Source organism: Leuciscus leuciscus, assembly GCF_965113295.1.
Source record: "Leuciscus leuciscus genome assembly, chromosome: 1".
Taxonomy (NCBI): domain Eukaryota; kingdom Metazoa; phylum Chordata; class Actinopteri; order Cypriniformes; family Leuciscidae; genus Leuciscus; species Leuciscus leuciscus.
Genome location: NC_138725.1, coordinates 27,191,813 through 27,212,582, shown reverse-complemented (window position 1 = coordinate 27,212,582; position 20,770 = coordinate 27,191,813). Strand labels below are relative to the sequence as shown.

At 39.0% G+C, this 20,770-nt stretch overlaps 2 protein-coding genes across 11 annotated transcripts in view; one reads left to right on the top strand and one right to left on the bottom strand.

Moving 5' to 3' along the window:
• LOC309499839 (uncharacterized protein) overlaps positions 1-12,341 on the bottom strand; it is a 36,954-nt gene extending 24,613 nt beyond the window's left edge. The window contains exon 1 of the mRNA XM_082171333.1: positions 10,806-12,341. The gene's annotated coding sequence lies outside the window, so the exon portion shown is untranslated. The remainder of the gene's footprint in view (positions 1-10,805) is intronic.
• LOC309499078 (uncharacterized protein) overlaps positions 1-20,770 on the top strand; it is a 95,018-nt gene that overhangs the window by 45,704 nt on the left and 28,544 nt on the right. For 4 of the 10 annotated variants that reach the window (XM_082170089.1, XM_082170088.1, XM_082170090.1 and 1 more), the window contains exon 1: positions 20,452-20,762. The exons of 5 other annotated variants lie outside the window; for them this stretch is intronic. The gene's annotated coding sequence lies outside the window, so the exon portion shown is untranslated. Of the gene's footprint in view, positions 1-20,431; positions 20,763-20,770 lie in introns of those variants that run through there. One more of the 10 variants, XR_014206139.1, reaches the window with a different exon arrangement.

Below are 20,770 nucleotides of genomic sequence, written 5' to 3'. Positions count from 1 at the left end.
TAGACGAGCTCTGGAACCTCATGTCTTACGTGCTGCAGACAACCGAAGTTCAAACGGACCATCTGTCAGTCTAGCAGAAATGTTAACCAAAGCTATGGAGGAGTGGGGGCTGCTGAGTAAAGACCCAGCCATAGTCACTGACAACGCGGCGAATATGATCCGTGCGGTAGAGATTACGGGGCTAACCCACGTCGGCTGCTTCGCGCACATAATCAACCTGGCCTCGCAAGCCGGTCTCAAACTGCCGAATGTTGCACGCCTTCTTGGGAGAGTAAGGCACATCGCAAAGTTCTTTCATCGCAGTACAACGGCCACCCGTATCCTCAAAGAAAAGCAGAAGCAACTGCAGCTGAATGCACACAAGCTCAAAATTGATGTGGTGACTCGTTGGAACAGTGCACTAGAAATGCTTGAGTGCTTTTTAGAGCAGCAACCCGCGATCTCTGCCGCTCTGCTCTCACCTGATGTGCGGAGAAATGAAAAGGATCTTTGCAGCCTGAAGGAAGAGGACATAACAGATGCAGAAGATGTGGTCAGAGCTCTAAAGCCAATGAAGACAGCCACTCAAGTGATGTCAGAAGAAAAGTGCCCAACTCTCTCAGTGATAGCACCTCTGCATGCTCTGCTGCTGAAAGAGATGATCAGTCTCCCAGAAGACTCCAGAGTTGTTAAGAATCAGAATCAGAATCAGAATCAGAATCAGAAAGAGCTTTATTGCCAAGTGTGCTTGCACCCACAAGGAATTTCTCTTGGTACTGAAGCTTCCAGTGCACATATACAAATACAAATACAACAAGAAACATAGTAATACAAATTCTAAGAATAAAATATATAAAAAAAATAAAAATAGTATAAAAAGTCAAAAAAGGGGTCACAGTTGGGTTTAGTCTGAATAAACATTTACAGATTATGAACATATTTACAGTATGTTGAGTAATATGAATTATAATATAAATATAAATATCACCTGAGTTAGAGAATATTACACTAGACAGTGGGAGTCTAGTGCATGTTACAGATTATGAACATATTTACAGTATTTTGAGTAGTATGAATAATATAAATATAAATATCACCTGACTTAGAGAATAGAATATTGCACTAGACAGTGGGAGTATTGCACTTACAGGCATATGCATTGGGGGGCATGTTAAGTGTTCAGAAGGGAAATGGCCTGTGGAAAGAAACTGTTCCTGTGCCTGGATGTTCTTGTGGCCAGTGATCTGTGTCGCCGTCCTGACGGTAACAGTTCAAACAGGGGGTGTCCAGGGTGAGTGGAGTCTGTGATGATTTTACCTGCTCTCTTCCTCACTCTGGAAGAGTACAGGTCCTGGAGGGTTGGCAAGGTGGCACCAATAATCCTCTCTGCAGTCCGGACTGTCCGTTGTAGTCTCCTGATGTCCGATTTGGTAGCTGAACCAAACCAGACAGTGATGGAAGTGCTTAAAACAGACTCAATGACAGCTGAGTAGAACTGGATCAGCAGCTCCTGTGGCAGATTGAACTTCTTCAGCTGGCGAAGGAAGTACAGTCTCTGCTGGGCCTTTTTCACAATGGAGTCAATGTGATTTGCCCACTTCAGGTCCTGAGAGATGGTAGAGCCCAGGAACCTGAATGACTCCACTGCTTCCACAGTGCTGTTCATGATGGTAAGAGGGGGGAGTGCTGGGGATTTTCTCCTGAAGTCCACAATCATCTCCACTGTTTTGAGCGTGTTCAGCTCAAGGTTGTTATAGCTGCACCAGACAGCCAGCTGTTCAACCCCCAGTCTGTAAGCAGACTCGTCACCATTTTGGATGAGACCGATGACGGTGGTGTCGTCTGCAAATTTCAGGAGCTTGACAGAGGGGTCTTTAGAAGTGCAGTCATTAGTGTACAGGGAGAAGAGCAGTGGGGAGAGAACGCACCCTTGGGGGGCGCCAGTGCTGATGGTGAGGGTCCTGGATGTGAGCTTCCCCAGTCTCACTCGCTGCTGCCGGTCTGTCAGGAAGCTGGAGATCCACTGACAGATTGAGGATGGCATGGAGAGCTGAGTCAGTTTGGCTGTGAGAAGATCAGGGATGATGGTATTGAAGGCCGAACTGAAGTCCACAAATAAGATCCGTGCATAAGTCCCAGGTCTGTCAAGATGTTGCAGGATATAGTGCAGTCCCATGTTGACTGCATCATCCACAGACCTGTTTGCTCTGTAAGCAAACTGAAAGGGATCCAGCAGGGGTCCAGTGATGTCCTTCAGATAGGCCAGCACCAGTCTTTCAAACGACTTCATGACCACAGACGTGAGAGCGACAGGTCTGTAGTCATTAAGTCCAGTGATTTTAGTTTTTTTGGGAACCGGAATGATAGTGGAGCGTTTGAAGCAGCAGGGAACTTCACACTGCTCCAATGATCTGTTGAAGATCTGCGTGAAGACTGGGGCCAGTTGGTCAGCGCAGGCTTTTAGACAAGCAGATGAGATGCCGTCTGGGCCTGAAGCTTTCCTAGTCTTCTGTTTTTTGAAGACTCGGCTCACGTCCTCCACACAGACCTTAAGCTCAGGTTGGATGGCAGAAGGGGGGAGGAGAGGGGTTGCAGGAGGTGATGGTGGATGTGTGAAGTGCACATCAGAGCGGGTGTGAGGTGTGAGTCTGGGCTTCTCAAACCTGCAATAAAATGCATTGAGAGTGTCGGCCAGTTGTTGATTCTCCACAGATCGGGGGGATGGTGATTTGTAGTTGGTGATGTTCCTCAGGCCTCTCCAGACTGATGCCGGGTCGTTGGCTGAAAACTGGGTTTTCAGCTTTTCAGAGTAGCTTCTTTTAGCAACTCTGATCTCCTTTGTCAGTCTGTTTCTGGCCTGGTTATACAAGATTTTATCCCCACTTCTGTAAGCATCCTCTTTGGCATGACGAAGCTGTTTGAGTTTCCCAGTAAACCATGGTTTATCATTAGTGAATGATAAGAATGTCCTGGTAGGAATGCATGTATCCTCACAGAAACTGATATATGATGTTACAGTATCTGTGAGCTCATCCAGATCGGTGGCTGCAGCTTCAAAAACAGTCCAATCAGTGCAATCGAAGCAGGCCTGTAGATCCTGCTCTGCTTCATTGGTCCATCTTTTTACAGTCCTTATTACAGGTTTAGCTGATTTCAGTTTCTGCCTGTAGGTCGGTATAAGAAGTCGAACAAGGAAACACACCTGTAGGAGGAGCAAAGATGTTGCGAGAACTTAAGGCCACGAAGGATGAGATCAAGAAAAACTTAAGCACAAGGTAGGCCTCTCTCTGTGTGTGTGTGTGTGTGTGTGTGTGTGTGTGTGTGTGTGTGTGTGTGTGTGTGTGTGTGTGTGTGTGTGTGTGTGTGTGTGTGTGTGTGTGTGTGTGTGTGTGTGTGTGTGTGTGTGTGTGTGAGCGAGTGTGTGTGTGAGCGAGTGTCACGGCTGCATACTTGGTATTGTCGTCTTTGCCGTGTCTGGGTGTGTTTTGCTCCTCCTACAGGTGTGCTGCGGAGCTGAGGCAATCAGGTGGATTGGGTGCACCGGTGCACAGGTGTGCCTGTCATTAAAAGCTTCCTGTTTGGCGTCCTCATTGGGCGTTCCATTCTGTCACATCGATCCCTGGCCAGGACCGAGATGTTGATCGGCGTTGCGGCGTGTTGCGAGAACTTGAGAGACAGTCTTTGTTATGAAGAATGTGAAAATAAAGAGAGTATTGTAACCGCCGTAAACGTTTCTTCCCACATAGCAACATTGTTTCGGCCCAGATCTGGCCCACATCTGGCACTTGTGGAATGTGGATCTGGCCCACATCTGGCACTTGTGGAATGTGGATCTGGCCCACATGCAGCAGAGAATGATGGCCCTTGGGTGGCCCGCTCCTGTTTGCCAGATCTGGGCCACAAGCAGGCCATAGCAATGCCACATGTCAGCCAAGAGCAAAGAAATAAACCAGAACTGGACCTTATCTGAGCCACAAAGTCTGTGTATATTACTGTACATAGAGTCATCTCATCCTTAATAAGCCTGGTAACAAGCAGAATCACTGAAGGAAAGAAGAAAACAGAAAAAGAGACGTGTACAAGAACTACAACTGACTTCAGACACAGCCTCAGATGAAATCAACTGAAGAGAAAAGAAGACATTAAATCTGTGAAGATCTCAGCAGAGGAGGATTAAACAACTCCACAAACAGCATTACCAGCTTCACTTATTACTAACCAGACTGACTTTATTTCTGTCAGACGTCTACAGAAGTTTTATTGAGAATTAACAGAGGTTTAACTCTGTTTCATTTAAAGGGGTGGTAAAACACGATTTCACTTTTCTAACTTTAGTTAGTGTGTAATGTTGCTGTGTGAGCATAAACAACATCTGCAAAGTTACAACGTTCAAAGTTTAAAGCAAAGGGAGATATTTGCTTTTAAATAAATCAATTTCTAAGAACTACAGAAACAGCTGATAGGGACTACACGACATTCCTGTGGGCTTGCTGACATCACTAAGCCCAATATTTACATAAACCCCTCCTCTGGGAACACAATACATAAAGGGGGCGAGGCCATTTTATGTTGCTTTTGAAAAGAGTTGTTGTGGTAGTAGCGAATCACAACACACTGGGCCAGCTAACCAATCTGAGCCCATTGCGTATTTTATCATCAATAATCAGCGTATGAATCTCAACAATGGTGACAATCAAAAGTACCTTGCTGCAATGCATGCTGGGTACCAGCATAGTATAAAACTCCCAGCATGCAATGCAACATGAATAAATTATGCAGCTGAATTGTCCTATTATTTTGTTTGATTCAAAATTGCTTTTATTTTTTGCTGTTGTTTTTGTTGTGAATAGTAGCTTTTCAGTGATGCTCTGAATTGTAGTTTGTAGGAGGATTGTGCTGCCAGGAAAGTCTCAAAAACACGCACGCACACAAATCCAAAGTGATTCACACGTGAATGACGATTTGCACATTCACATTCAAGGATAAACTCGTACATTTTAAACATTCAAAGGTTGTTGTGCACAGTTGTATATCTACGAATTGTGTTTTGCATTTGTGAAATGTATTTTATGAATATATACTTTTATTTTGCGCATGTGAATTGCTTTTTGTGAATTTATTTATTTTTTCAGGCACGTGAATTTTTTTGTGTGTACGTGAATTAGGTTTCATGCATGTGAAATTGTCTTCGCATATGTGAATCATGTTTTTTGCGTGAATTATGATTGAGACAAATCTGTTTCCATATTTATGGACCACAACATGTAAGTGGCCCAATGACGTGACGTGCAATTTTGATGTCCAAACCCCTTTATGAAGTCAAAATAAGGAAATGTTTAATAAAAAGCACATTTATTGAATCAATTGATCTCTGTTTATCAAATGATATAAACATATATTGAGGGTATTACAAAGTGTAAGAATTATTAGACATTATAGTCACATAATGTCATACAGGATAACTGTCCGGACCTTAGAGTGACATACAAAAAAGCCAAACAAACTGTAAAAAATCGAATAAACCCTAACATCTCCTCCACAGGCATTATTGTATGAGTCTTGACAACAATATATTTAAATATTACAAAGAATATGACATCCAGTTAATTGTTATGCTTTGGAGCATTCTGTCCCAAAACTGGCTGTCAGCCAATGTCATACGGGATAACAAGCAAACTGGAGCAATTTTATTGTGAATTTTATTTTGACACGATGTGAGATAGCATGTTACACAATCAGGAAGACCCTGATGGACCCCCAAACAATGGTGAAAGGTAAGTATGTCTTTCATAAAATGTGTTTAACTCACCCTTTTTCTTCACTAGCACACTATGTAGTAAAATCCTGTGCGCTAAAATAAAATAACATATATAATGTGGATTTTATGTAAATATGTTTATTTAGCATGAATTTACATATTTGGAAGTTGAAGGTAAAGGTTGCAGATTTCTATAGGTAGCCAAAAATACTGCCTGATTAAGATTTAAACTGAGTTTTGTCATACCGGATAACAATTTTGTCATAGGATAACAGTTACTTTCTGTTTGACAATATATTATTATACAGTTTTCAGCTTTAATTTGTATAATTTCCATTAAAATTGTGATATTAACATATCATTAACATTGTTTAGTTAAATATTAGCAAATTATATAATTCATATTAATATTCAATTACAATTACACTTAATTATTGTCCAACCTGCCATATTGGGGAATCAGCCCCTTTAAGTCTATAAAAATGTAGTGTTCATTTAATGAAACTAATGAAATTTAGTGATTCAAGGTACTTCAACCCATTAATAAGATTTTCTTTATAAATATGTTGTTCAATTACATGCTTTTGTAAATTTGTTGTTCAAATAAATGATGTTCAGTGAAATGAGTGAAGGTCGCCTACTTTAACCCTTTACATTATTTATGAATATTGATGTAGAGTGACTATGATCATCAATAAAATGATTCACGGTACTTTTCAGTACTAAATTAAACCTAATGTTGAAAAGTTGTGCTGTTCTGATATTCATAAACATGAAAAAAAATGTTCAATGTATTTGTATACTTGCCAAATCTGGGAAGAAACCACACTGAGTTTGTGTGTAACAGTTTACACACTGAAAACCACATCTGTATTTCTTTACAGTGGAGCCTAATTAATTTCCTTGGAAAAACATTGCATAACATAAACATTAATTATTTATGAACATTATTAAGTGTTGTAAAAATGACAATTCATGTGTTAACTCATATGGTGTCATACCGAGTAACAACTTAAGTCAGGCGGGATAACGCTGTTTTTTCCCATTGAAATGAATTATTTCACTTCATGGAGTTGAGGAAACAATAATAACATGATACCAAGTCCTGTAAAACATTTTCAGACATTTCGCATTTTAAATCACATTGCAGTGTTAAAATGTGGGTAAAGAACTTGAACAAGTAGGGTCACGTTTAAAGAAATCACAATATAATGAGAAAAAAAATGTTGTGCAAAACATTTTTTTCTGTGCTCCAAATATTGTTTACTGCATCACTTTATATATTCATTAAGTATTATTGATTTGAAAAGTTTTAATATCGTAATATTTAGAAAATGCATTAACGTTATCCCGTATGACATTTTGACTGGTGATTCTCAGTTAAACCGCTTAAAATACATTGTTTAAAATTGAGATTTTAGTAATAAGTAAAAAACACCCCCATAAAGATAATAACTACTTTGATGTGCAGTTTTAACCTTTTTGAATTTTTTATCAGTTGAAAACCTTATTTGTCACTGGCCCAAGTACGCTTTATGCTTTGCCTTTGTTGATGTGTTTTCCATCGCTATCGTTTTATTTATTTTGTAGCAACCATAGATATCATATTATAAACGCTAGATGTCTTATGGCGCAGTCACTTCCGCCATCACCGTTCGGCCATCTTGTCACAGGCAGGCTTAATGTAAGGTGAGTGATCAGCATGCACACAAATGATCTTATCTCGCTGAAATCTTGACGGATTTACAAACGGTTTGGTTTCTTACAAGGGTCATTCCACGAAATCAGTGCCTTTTCAACTTTGAAAAATTAAAATATAAAATAAGTTTAAACAATTTTTTAAAAATATCCATTAAATGAAGACAGCATAAAATAACAAGAAATCATATTGTGCCATCTCAGGCTATGTAATTTTTTATTTTACGACTATTTATCTACCTCATGTTTTGATATTTTTGTCATGCCTGTTACAGACACATGCGTTACTATATACTATAGTTTTAATTAGAAATATGTTATAGTTTCCACATATATGAGCAGTATTTAAGTCCCTCTTTTCACTGGAATTGTTAAAAAAAATCGATTTTTTTTTTTTCAATATTATATTTGTCATTCAGATGACCAAGAACATACAAATTTTGGAGGGTGATCACATGTCAATTAAGAAAAATATATATTTTTACAAGAGAGATATTAAAAGAAGGGCTTTGTCAAAAATACAATATAGATAGGGTTACAATGGAAAAACTTGGAAGGCCATTTCAAATATAATTTTTATATTTTTTATGAAATTAATGACAGTAACAGGATTGACATCATAGTAACAGGACTGACCAGAGTAACAGGGATGACAGGACACACATTCTTCAGCATACACTGCACATATTTGTTTACATCATTTTGTAAAATTTTACCTTTTTAAATTGTATTACTTGACATAGCCTAGTTGTATTAGTGAAGCACATTACATTTCTAAGAGATCTAAAGATTTAAGGGTATTGTAATTAGAGTAATTAGACCCATGCGTCCATCTGTTTGTCTGTGTGAGTATGTCCCCTCACAGAACTTAAAATATACTGATCTGGTTCAATTATTAGGCAAGGAAGATAATCAGATCTTGGTCTTTCTATGATGATCTGAAAACAGATGCTAACATTTGGTTTCACTTTCTTGAACATTACAAGATTGGGGCGAGGGTCTGCAGTCACCTTACTGCTATTGTTTGTAATCGCACAAAAAAGTCATTTTTATTGTTAGAATTGTGATTTCATAATATTTAGATATGAATCCAACTGGAAAAAACTTGTGAAAAGATATCTTTCAGTTAGTCAAATAGCATATAATGGGGCTCTATAGCCATCTAGTGGCTAAAATTATAATTTTTTACTTTTAAAACTACATTTTCCAAAATATGGGCAAAAATTTTACACAAAACCATGTCAAATTATCCATGTTATCCCCATGAATGAAATTTAGAAATGTATAAAGTGAATTTTACATTAAAAAAAACTGTATGAACTGTTTTGTATAAAAACCTATATAAAAAAAAAAAAACATTTTTAATTTATTTATATAAATTTAAAATATATCATAAATCCTCCCAAAACTGCACAAATGTGGAGTAAAAACATTAATAAACAGAGTAAATTTACATTTGTAAAAAAAAAAAAAAAAAAAAAATTATTCTGCTACAAAATTACATGTTATTGTCTGGGGTCTCTGGAGACCCCGAAGACCACGAAAGTCACTTTTTTTCACGCTAACATAAATTTTTTTTTTATTATTGTACATCTAGAAAGGGTTGAGAGCCGTACAAAGTTTCATGCCATTTAGACAAAGATAATACTTTTTTTTTTATTCAGCAAAAGTCATTTGCGGGTCAAAAAGACCCTGAAGACCATCAGAGGGTTAATACTTTAATTGCCAGATGCACCAGCAATACCAACTCTGAATGATATAGGCATTAGCTCAATAAAACACCCAGGATGACCTTTAAAAATGTTTTAAAGATTTTTAAAGATCACGGTTCTTTAAAAACAGTGTGGCTAAGGTGACACCTAATCTATGTCATCCCTGTTACCCCACATGTCAAAACCTGTTACTATACAAAAGTAACAGGCCTGACTGTAACAGGTTTGACAAATTCAAGCTAATTTGCTAATTGCTAGCTATTAGGGCAAGGCCATAAAAGCACATGTTGTACACTTTGAAAGGATATTACTTGTAGATATTGATTACATTAAGTTAAATAAATAATTGTTTAAATTTATACTTTAAAAATCAGTAACAGTTTTGACATGGCATGATGTCCCCACCTCAGTTATACCTAATAAATCATCAAAATAGAGCATTATAGAAGAGAGAGAGAAACTTACTTGTGTTTTAACTGTTGGAATAATGATTGAGAGATGATGTAACTCCCTTGAAGTGATGTCACAGGAATGTACCATTATTTTACAAGGGGTTTTTGGTGAGGGTAACAGGCATGACATGAAATCAGGGGACACCGATAAAATGTTTTATATTTTATAAAAAATAATGTATATTTATGCCAAAACATTGCTTAACAGTGACACTATACTTAGAACAATATGAAAATGTGATTTTTGTATAATTTTGCCTTCAATTTGCAAATTAAAAGTCCTGCTGAAAAAGAACAATCACAGGGAGGGACAGGCCAAAAACCTTACCCTTATCAGCATAAATGCAATTTAAATTATTTAAAATAATATATAAATGACTTTAATTTAATGTAATATTGAGGAAATAATACATAGTACTATTATGTTTTTAAATCACAAATTTATTTGTTGTTATAGTAATTCTACGTCTGATTATTTCTCAGGGACACAAAAGGCACCAATTTCGTGGAATGACCCACAAACGTTATTAACGTGGCTATAATTCCGAATGCTTGAACATGTATGTTATAATTATTCATATGTATGCAGTGTCATAACTACATCTCCGACGTTTATAGCAAACCAAACCGTTTGAAAATCGGTAGAAAATTGAGCAAGTTATGGTTATTTAAAAGTACATACACAATTAAATGAGTGAGCGAGCTGCCTGTGGCATGATGGCCGCCACGTGCGGACGTCGACCTTCATTGGCCAGCAGCGCGCACGAGACATCTAGCGTTTATGATATCTATGGTAACAATGCGGTTTCAAACACATAAAAACTTAATTTTAATCCCACCAGCGAACTTTGAATGTTGGTGTTTATTGGAGCTTTTACGTAGAGTTTACTCACATGTTCCTGTGTTAACTACAAACGTTAAACATGATTCTATAATGAAACATTTTATTTACTGTGGTAAAACCATGGTTAGACTCATGCACTCTCATAGTTATGGACAGATATTTGTCTACAGTTTTGTAGAGAGAGAGAGAGAGAGAGAGAGAGAGAGAGAGTGTGTGTGTGTGTGTGTGTGTGTGCTGATCAAATAATCCCTTCGAGGATTGTAATATTATGAGGTAGAACGACTGCATGAACTTTTTTGCGTGTTTTAACATAACATTTACAAATAACCGCGTATGAGACATCTTCAAAAAAAAAAACATACCTTTCTGAAACGTCCTGTAACAGCCGTTCGTGCACAAGTTCTGCTCTATTCCTCTCCACTAATATTCTCTGAGTCTGATTCGGGCTCAAATTGGTAAGGCAACATTGACGCCTCTGTTTATAATACACCGGAGCACGTGCAACTGGTAACCAGACCAGAGCCTAAGTCCCTCCCCTCCGCTTCCGGCTCATGATGGGACCTTATTTTGGAAAAAAATATGGTAGTCAATGAGAGACAACTTATCTTCTTATTCCGTCTGAACTGTGCCCTGAATTACACGTATGATGTTTGTCAATTTAAAAGATAATTATGAAAGTCAAGAAAGTTGCAGTTTGTCATAAAACAGAAGAGTAACATTTAGTGTTATGTGAAAATCGCTCAATGAACTACATCTCTCGTCTCGCACTATGTACGTCACCGTCCGTACACACAAATACACAAAAAGTATTCTCGTACAGGAACAAATCTTTATGTTTTAAGAATTGGTTAAGCAGAAGTATATGGTCGGTGAAAGATCTAATGGATGAAAAAGGAAACCTTTTAGACTATAATGCTTTTACATTGAAGCATGGATTTACCTGTCACCCGAAAGAGTTCTTCACTGCATTAATGCAATACCTTCTGGCATAAAAAATGCTAATGAGATGCTCCCTTTCTTATGCTAAAGTTAAACCAGTTCTTCCCACTTTATTTATTGGAGATATTAATTTTAAAAGTGTTAATTGTACTAACAAATATATTAGACAGGTCGTCTTAATATTATCCCTGTCAAATTAAAAGAAATAAACTATATCACATGTTTAATAAGAATACTGTAAAATATCTTAGAACAGATTATTTGAGTTTTCCTATTCCTCCTAAAGCAAAAGAAACGCATTTCAAAATCTTAAATGAAATTGATCCTTCTACAAATTTTTAAATCAAAAATTTAATATAGATATTGTCCCCTGTTCTTTTTGTAACAGCCATTCTGAAGACAATGATCAAATCTTCTTTACTTGCAATTTTTCCAAAGTCTTCTGGATATCAGTTCAAGACTGGTTGATAGAAAAGGAGGTGGTTGTTGATAGTTTTGTTTTTACTTTACATATCTTATTTGGAATTCCCAAAGACTGCTGTGCTCATTTTTATTTGATCAATAACATTGTTATATTGGCAAAATATTTCATTCAAAAATGTAGATTTGTTAAATCCCTCCCACTACTTATTGTGTTCAAAAATGATCTAAAGTGTTTTTCTAAAGCCCTTGAGAGAATGAGAGGTAGGAGTGCGATGAAGCTGATTGATCTTTTGATTTCATATGATTTGGTGTAATATTGCCGCTTAATCACTTCTTTTTTTTTTTTTTTTACCCTAACTGAGATGTAAGATATGATTTCATGCATGTCTATTTTCTTTGTCTTTTTAAGTAATTTTTAGTTAAATTGTGTTGAGCCTTTCATTCGAATGTTTTACATACTGTAGTATGATTACATTTGCCTTGGTTGTGTATATAATTTTGTATTCAATAAAAAAAAAAAAATAGTATTCTCGTCGCTTTATAAACTTAAGATTGAGCCACTGTAGTCACTTGGACTATATTAACGATGTCTTTAAAACATTTTCTGGGCCAGCAAGTTATAATGTCCTAGGGAGTGATCCAGCTCTCAGATTTAATCAAAAATATCTAGATGAACGAAGGTCTTACAGGGTTGGAACAACATGAGGGTGAGTAATTACTGACAGAATTTTCATTTTTGGGTGAACTAACCCTTTACTTATATTTATGCACATCTTATGATTAAACTTCATGATGTTCACTTGTAAGTGTCACGGTTTGGGTTTTGTTTTTTGTTCCTGGTTCTTGTCATGTGATTCCGTTTGTCATGTGATCCTGCCATGTGTCTTCTCACAGAGCCCTCTTCACAGCTGGTCCTGCCCAGCTCAAAGCCCTCTTCATCGCTGGCTCAGGACTCCATACTGGGGAGCCTCCCCAAGAACATTTTTGGGGGGGGAAATACGCCTCCGGACCAGCCCGTTTCGCCATGGCCGCCCGAGGGGTCTTCTCCACCATGGCCGCCCGAGGGGTCTTCTCCGCCGTGGCCGCCCGAAGGGTCTTCTCCGCCGTGGCCGCCCGAGGGGTCTTCTCCGCCGTGGCCGCCCGAGGGGTCTTCTCCGCCTTGGCCGCCCGAGGGGTCTTCTCCGCCATGGCCGCCCGAGGGGTCTTCTCCACCATGGCCGCCCGAGGGGTCTTCTCCGCCTTGGCCGCCCGAGGGGTCTTCTCCGCCGTGGCCACCCGAGGGGTCTTCTCCGCCGTGGCCACCCGAGGGGTCTTCTCCGCCTTGGCCGCCCGAGGGGTCTTCTCCGCCGTGGCCACCCGAGGGGTCTTCTCCGCCGTGGCCACCCGAGGGGTCTTCTCCGCCTTGGCCGCCCGAAGGGTTTGGGTTTTGTTTTTTGTTCCTGGATCTTGTCATGTGATTCCGTTTGTCATGTGATCCTGCCATGTGTCTTGTCATTGGGCTTGTTCGACTTCATGCAGCTCTGCGCAGAACGATCGGCGGCTGACTTGAAGCAGTGCATGCCGGTTAGAAATTTTGTCCGACTTGATACAGCGCCGACGCCACGTGACTGTGACGTATGGCATCAAAGTACCGCGAGAGCGTTTCGAGAGTAGCCGGAGAACTCAGCCAGCGCAGCTTCTCAAGAGCGGCTGCACTGGGCTGCAGGAGGGCTGATGACGACACAGCTGTTCCACGATTGGCCGGATTCACCGCATGACAACGATCACGTGTGTTTCGTGTTTATTCGAACACCTTTAGTTCCTCTAATGCTCTCAAATCAGTTTATTATAACAGTGAACACTCTTTTCATGTCGTTGTCATGTTATATTGTGTCATGTTTATCAAATTAAAACTGCTTAAAAAACGTAGACTCCACTTCATTGATAGTTGCTTATGTTGAACTTTATTCTTGTTCAAACAGACGCTGTATGAAGCAGTACATAAAGTATTGAATGAACATGTCTCATGAAATGAAACATCTGTGTATTATTTGGCAAATATTGCATTTATTTCACTGCAGCTGTGGTAAAGTATGCAAACACCACGTGAGCGGTCACTACGGGAACCAGAAAGTGTCCGACTTCACGTCTCCGTTTGCAGCTCCTCCCCGCCTGCACGCGGCTACTCTCGCCGATCGGTTACATCCAGCCGCAGCCGATGTCGAACACACCTATTGGTTTATCGTCTGATTATTATTCACAGGTGTCCCTTGTCTGGTCGTTAGTCTTGTGTATTTAAGCCCTCATGTTTGCCCTATGTCTTTAGGCTTGTTTGAGATGAGCAAAATCTGCACAGAATCGATCACCGGTGATCAGCGCAAGATGCATGCCGGTTAGAAATGTGTCCGAGTGCGGTCCGCCTTGCTCTGATGTCATGCTGACGTATGTCAAAAATCTCTCGCGAGCGCAAGGCACACCTGTCGGATTCTGCAGTCGAGCGCAGTTGCTCTCCACTGACTGCGCTGATCAAAAGCATGATGGGAAACGACTTGCTGACGACACAGCTTAATGTTCATTGGTTTAAACAACCGTGATGTATTGTAACTCTGATATCATGTTTTATGTATGTGTGAATATTCCCAAACTATCTAACAGTGCGATCTCTATGGATTATTTATAAAAAATAAAAAAAAAAACATGTCTGTATTAAAGAAAAAAAGACTGATAAACATGTATTTGGAATGGAATTAAATAAGTAGGCTAGGGTGTCTTTATTTTCATATAAAAGCAACAGAACTTAAATTCCATCCAGTTTATTAGCAACACTGTGCACGAGCGTGAATCCCGCGAATCCCGCGATATCCATCTTTGATCTCACAGGTGTCAGATCCACTGCGAGAAGAGAGAACTGTCCGGCTTGCCTGCGCTTTTTTCACTCCTCCCCTCACTGCAGCCGCCTACTCTCGACTACATTTCAGGCGAGGTGAGGCGCATCTCAAACAAGCCTATTGTCTAGTATTGTAGCCTATGTGTCTGACTATTCTTGTCTCATGCCTTGCCATGCTTTTGTTTTATGTTTGTTTATGTTTTGAAAAGTAAAGTTTGCGTTTGGGTCCTCACCAGCTTGCCTCCAGTGGTTTGATTACGTAACAGAAAGGAAGAAGGCCTGTTTTTTTTCAGTGGTCTGAATTATTTCTAGAAGAATTTAGCAGTTTTATGAAAAATAAAATAAAGTTAAAATTAAACTGCATGTTCTCTGTAAAAAAAAAACATTTATTTTAATTATTAAATTATAATTTTTTGTAATAGACATATCTATTGAAAATTGCCTTTATTTTGAAGGATTTTTCCCCCTTTAACACACATGCTGTCAGCTAACTGGAAAATGTAAATTTTGTGTAAATGCATGCATTTTTATTCTGGTAAAAAATATCAATTTTGTGAAATTATATTGCATTTTCTCTGTAAAATATAAATAAATAAATAACAGTGTTCATCAAGCCTTCCATCAACATAATATACAAACAAAGGGGGAGAACAGAAAGCAGGAGACAACTTTTTTTTTACTTTTAGATGTGTTTTTACTTCTAGGTGTGTACAACTTGTATTACGCTGGGTTCACACCGGACGCGGAAGCGGCGCGGAACGGAAAATCACGTGCGGTCCGGCGCCTGCCTGTTCACACCAGACGCGTATTCTCCGCGGTGGTCGACAAGCGCTTCTGCTCAGTTGTTGTTTATTCAGAGCTATTTTTTACATCATGGGTAAGTATAACCTCATAAAATGAATACACCATGTTTCTGTAACCAAGAAGTTTGTACACTTCTTTTATTAATCCGTTGTCGAGACACACGCAGCCAGAGAGAGAATATGGTAGACAGTTTTTTTTTCTTTGTTTGTTTTCATCTTTCTAGTCTGTTTAGATACACAAATATGATCGCATTTGTCACTCGCGGTATTTTAATTTGAAAATTGCTTTTATTTTGACAATTGACCGGATGTCTCGTGTTTCTTGGTGTGACTTCCTGCCGGAATGGACGCGGATCACTCGCGGTCGCGCAAAAAATAGACCAGACGCCGAAACTGGCGCTTCACGGCGCGGGCCGGCCGCGGCGTGCCGCTGCGCTCCGTGTCTGGTGTGAACGACACCATAGGTTAACATGGGCGCCGAAAGGAAGCGGCCTCCGTTCCGCGCCGCTTTCACGCCGCTTCTGCGTCCGGTGTGAACCCGGCCTTACCCCTCATTTACACAGCACACGTGTGCGGTGCATTGCGTCTGCGACAAGGTTTTATTCCGTCCTCCACGCAGTGCCAACTCACACCAGAAGCATTTCAGTAGCGGAGCGACTGGATGCGCGAGACCACGTGATTTGCCTGTCCGACGTGGTTTTTCTTGATTTTTGGGTTTCTCCCATACAGTCTATGGTTTCTACCAAGGATATTGGTGTGTAATACGTTTGGGAGTTTGCACATGGTGTTTATTTTGAATTTGACAATGTTTTTTTTACTTTTAGTTTGTATTTCCGGTGCGACTTTGACGCGCGTCCGTCAAAAATAGACTAGGCGCCTATATATAGCGAAGCGGCGCGGAGAGCCGCTTCTGGGAAGCTTCTGAAACGCGCCGCGTCGCGGCCGGTGTAAACACAAGCATTGACTAGAATGGGCGCGATCAGCTCCGGTAGCCGTGTCGCAGCCGTAATGCGGCGCAGAGGTGTGCAGTGTAAATGAGGGGTTAACGTTGAACATTTATTTTTACTCATAAGCATTTAAAGAAATAAAATCATATAAGCTAAAGCACATTATTAAATATATGTAACCAAGCTTTTAGAAATGCATAAGTTAAGACAAGCTTGCAGGAACAAAATGTTCTGGGTTATAGGAGACAAATTAGCAAAGAGACTATGTGTACTCCAAGTGACCTTTTGTGTACTTCAAGTGTGAAAAATATGTGCGCAGCTTTGATCGAACGAGAGATAGGCAAAATATGTGAATTCGAGCAGCAGCTCAGAACAGGAAACTTTAGCAGACATAGTATTGTTCTGTCTAGATAGAATTTATGTTAGACAAGAGATCTTGAACAAAGACGTTTCATTTTAAGGTAACCAAGGCGATCTTTTGAGACAGATGCAGCCTACCCAGGATGTGTTAGGGGTATACAATTGGCAAAGGGAACTAACCCTTGCCTTCTCATATCAGATGCTCTCTGTATGTGAATGCCAATTTCTTGCAAGAAATAAACATTTTGATACTTTGACTTTTCAAAGGTTCTACTTGTCTCCTTCCTCACTTTTCGAATAAAATTATTTCCACAACAGAAGACACATAACAAGTTAATGTTCCATTAAGTAAAAGTGAAGTTAAATCTATTATTAAGGAAAATATTATTAAAGAGTGGCAGGAAAAATGGAATACAGATAATAAGGGGCGGCATTTATATAATATTAAAAAAATGGTAGATACTAAGAAAAGTAGAAATGGTAGAAATAGGAAAGAAGAGGTCATAATGACTAGGATGAGACTTGGACACTCAGGACTGAACGCATCGCTGTTTATAATTGGAGTTCATGAGACTGGTTTATGTGAAAATTCTGGGAAGAAAGACACAGTGGAGCATGTGATATAAGATTGTAAAAGGTATGATGAGGAAAGAAAGGAATTGATATCATCTAAACGAAAGAGGGAAGGTTAATAAGGATTTGGCATAGGCTACTTGTTAGGTTATGATTTTAATAGAGAAAGAGTAGGATACAGAATACTAATAGAATACATATATAATACTGGATTAAGTGAAAGGATTTAATATAGAATAAGGATGCTTTGGACTATTCCAGATTTTAGGGTCCAGTCTGGAGGAGCTGAACACGCAGCAGCAGGTGGGGCTTTAGGAGATGGAATGGGATGGAGCATCAAATAATTATTTATATATATATATATATATATATATATATATATATATTGAAGGGGGTGGATTGGAATCCACTGCTGCTTCAATGTATATGTAATGAGTGATTATAATCAAGGTATTAATCAATATTTTTCGTTCTAAATATCAAATGAGTTGAATGACTTCTCTGGAGAAATGTTATTTTCATGTATTCTTTTTAATGTCAGTATTTGATATTTGAATGTAGTAACAGTGCTTGCCTATTTATCCCGGCTTCCAGAAATTAAATAGGAACTGGTTTTGTGTTTGAGTTTGTCTTCAACGTTCAAACAAATAGGGGTCATTGAAGTCTATAGTTTAAGGGACCATTTCTCAGTTAAAGCCTATATTTTCCAGTTAGACTAAAGTGTCCTATCCTGAGAGAAAGAACTTGTTATCTTGATGTTTTGAGACGAGACTCCTGTTTATAGTTAGAGCCTGGCCAAATCCAACCTTGGAAATGGCTGTGTGTTGGTGTGTGTGTTAGTCTTTTTAGTTACAGGTTAAGGAACCATTGGCATTGTTGTTCGAGACATACTGGCACCCAGCAACTCAAATCTGCGACCTGGAAGGTCACGACGTGCCTGACTTCAGGGTCTGAGTGTCAGCTGCATAATCAGATGGAGATATGCTTCAGTCTATCTGTATATGTGTGGAAAATTACTATGTTTATCTATTTCTTAGCCAATGAGAATCATTCAACCTGTAAGCAATGACGTAGCTTAGACCTTGGAAATGGTATAACTGCTTTGATCTTTGTAACTGTAAGCGGGGCGGCCTACGAACTCCTGTGTGAGTCTTTAAGCTGACTTCTGCTGATGAAACTGCAAACTATCTTCAGTAAAACTTTTCTTCTATTTTTTTATAATTCTGACTCCGGGTCTTCTTTCAAACATCTGGTCCATGGGTCCTAAACTGTTAACCCCAAACAATATATATATATATATATATATATATATATATATATATATATGGATGATATGTGAGAAAGAGGTAAGAGAGAGAGAAAAAAAAAAAAAAAGAAAAAAGGAAAATTGATTATAAGAAATGACTGCATAACAGCAAAGGTAGGTGGCGATATGCACTAAGAATATCAGCAGTGCAAGTAGAGATGGGTGTAATACCTAAAGTAATTCGTAGGCTCAAGTTAAAGATGAGGTCTTTCATAAGCATAAAGGGACACTCGGACAGTCACCCAGTTAAACTGGTGTTGGAGGACTGTTGGGAATATGGACATAAAAAGTTATCAAGTTTTGGATGGAAGTCCAGTGAGGAAGCCCAGAGAATGATTAAGTGATTTCAATGTTGCCCCTACTGTGGCTAGGTCAGCAATTCCTTCTTGGATTTTCCCAATGCCTTTGATTGATATCCAATTGCTTAAAGAAAAGCATAATGATACAAATGGATTAGAAAATGTAGGTATACAGCAATGCATCGATCAAACTTATTATAGTGCAAATACTGATGGTTCAAAAGACCCAGAATTTGGGAAAACAGCAGTAGCGGTATATATTCCACTTTTTAACATTAGAATGTCAAAAAGAATATTAGATAATTTTTCGGTATTCACTGCAGAAATAATAGCAATATGTCTAGGACTTCAGTGGATAGAAGAAATACAACCAACTAGGGCAGTGATTTGTACAGATTCTCTATCAGCTCTAGGAAAGTGGAACATCATCAGCAAGACATGATAAACGAAGTAATACAGAGTCTTTACAGAACAAGACAGTACGGACTTCTGGTAAATCTTGTATGGGTTCCATCGCATATGAGTGTGAAAGGAAATGAGGAGGCTGATAATCTGGCTAAACAGGCATTAAATCATTCACAAACTGACATTGAAGTGGCATTAAGTAAAACAGAAATTAAAGTGATAATAGCTAAACAAATACAGTAATTTTGGCAGAAGGAATGGAATGAAGGAACAAAAGGTAGACATTTTTATTGCATTCAAGAAAAAGTTGGTTCAGAGAGAAGAAGATTCGGAAACAGGAAAGAGGACGTTTTAATAACGAGAATGCGTATTGGACATTGTTTATTAAATCAATGCTTACAAAGAATTGGTAAACATGAGAATGGAAATTGTGACAAATGTGGGTTAGCTGAAACTGTAGAAACATGTGCTTATAGAATGTGAAGCTTATGAAAGAGAGCGGTCCCAGCTAAGACACACTTTAAGAAATATAGAAATCAATGAGCTGACACTTCAGGTTCTCCTAGGAGAAGGTACCAAACAATCAAGAATTTATCATGAGTTATTTATATTTTTAAAGGAAACAGGATTATTTAATAGGATGTAAAACTGTTCTGTGTAGACTTTTATATATTATATGTATATATTATGTATACATTCCAGTAGGTGGCGGGAATGCACCTTTTAAGTTGGTTTGCCAACCGCCATTAAATCCTAGAAGAAGAAGATAATGCACTAATGCTGCGTTCCAGTCCACTTTTAGACATGCACTTGCGAACTTCCCTAAGCACTTCCCCTTGGGGGAATCCCTGCCGCCATTTTGAAGTGCGTTCCACTTCGTGAAGTGGACGAGGGAAGTTTAGATGGACAGACCCTCGTTCCCTCGATTTTGACCGAGGGAGCGAGTCTACTTCATATGTACACTTCAGGCACCTATATGTCCCACAATGCAGTACGATTGTGACGTCACCACAGATCTCGTTTTATCACCACCACAACAGACAACTTTATGATATATATTATATATATATATATATATTTATTTAAAACAACCCAAACACACATATAAACATTTGGATGCTGCATTAAACAAATTCTTAAAGGGAAAAAAATGTAAATAATAAATCAACTCCACAGCTGATTCCAAGTGATCAAGGGCTTAGGACGTTCCAATTCAGCCCATTGCAGTTTCCGCCAGTAGTGGGCACTCGCAATGACGTACATCCGAGTGAACGAGACGGAGGGAAGTTAGCAAGTGAAGGGCATGACAACTTTGGACTGGAACGCAGCCTAAGAATGCAACGGGTTCCAAAGATCCTGATACAGGGCGTGCAGGTGCAGCAGTTTACATCCCAGCAAGTGAGTCA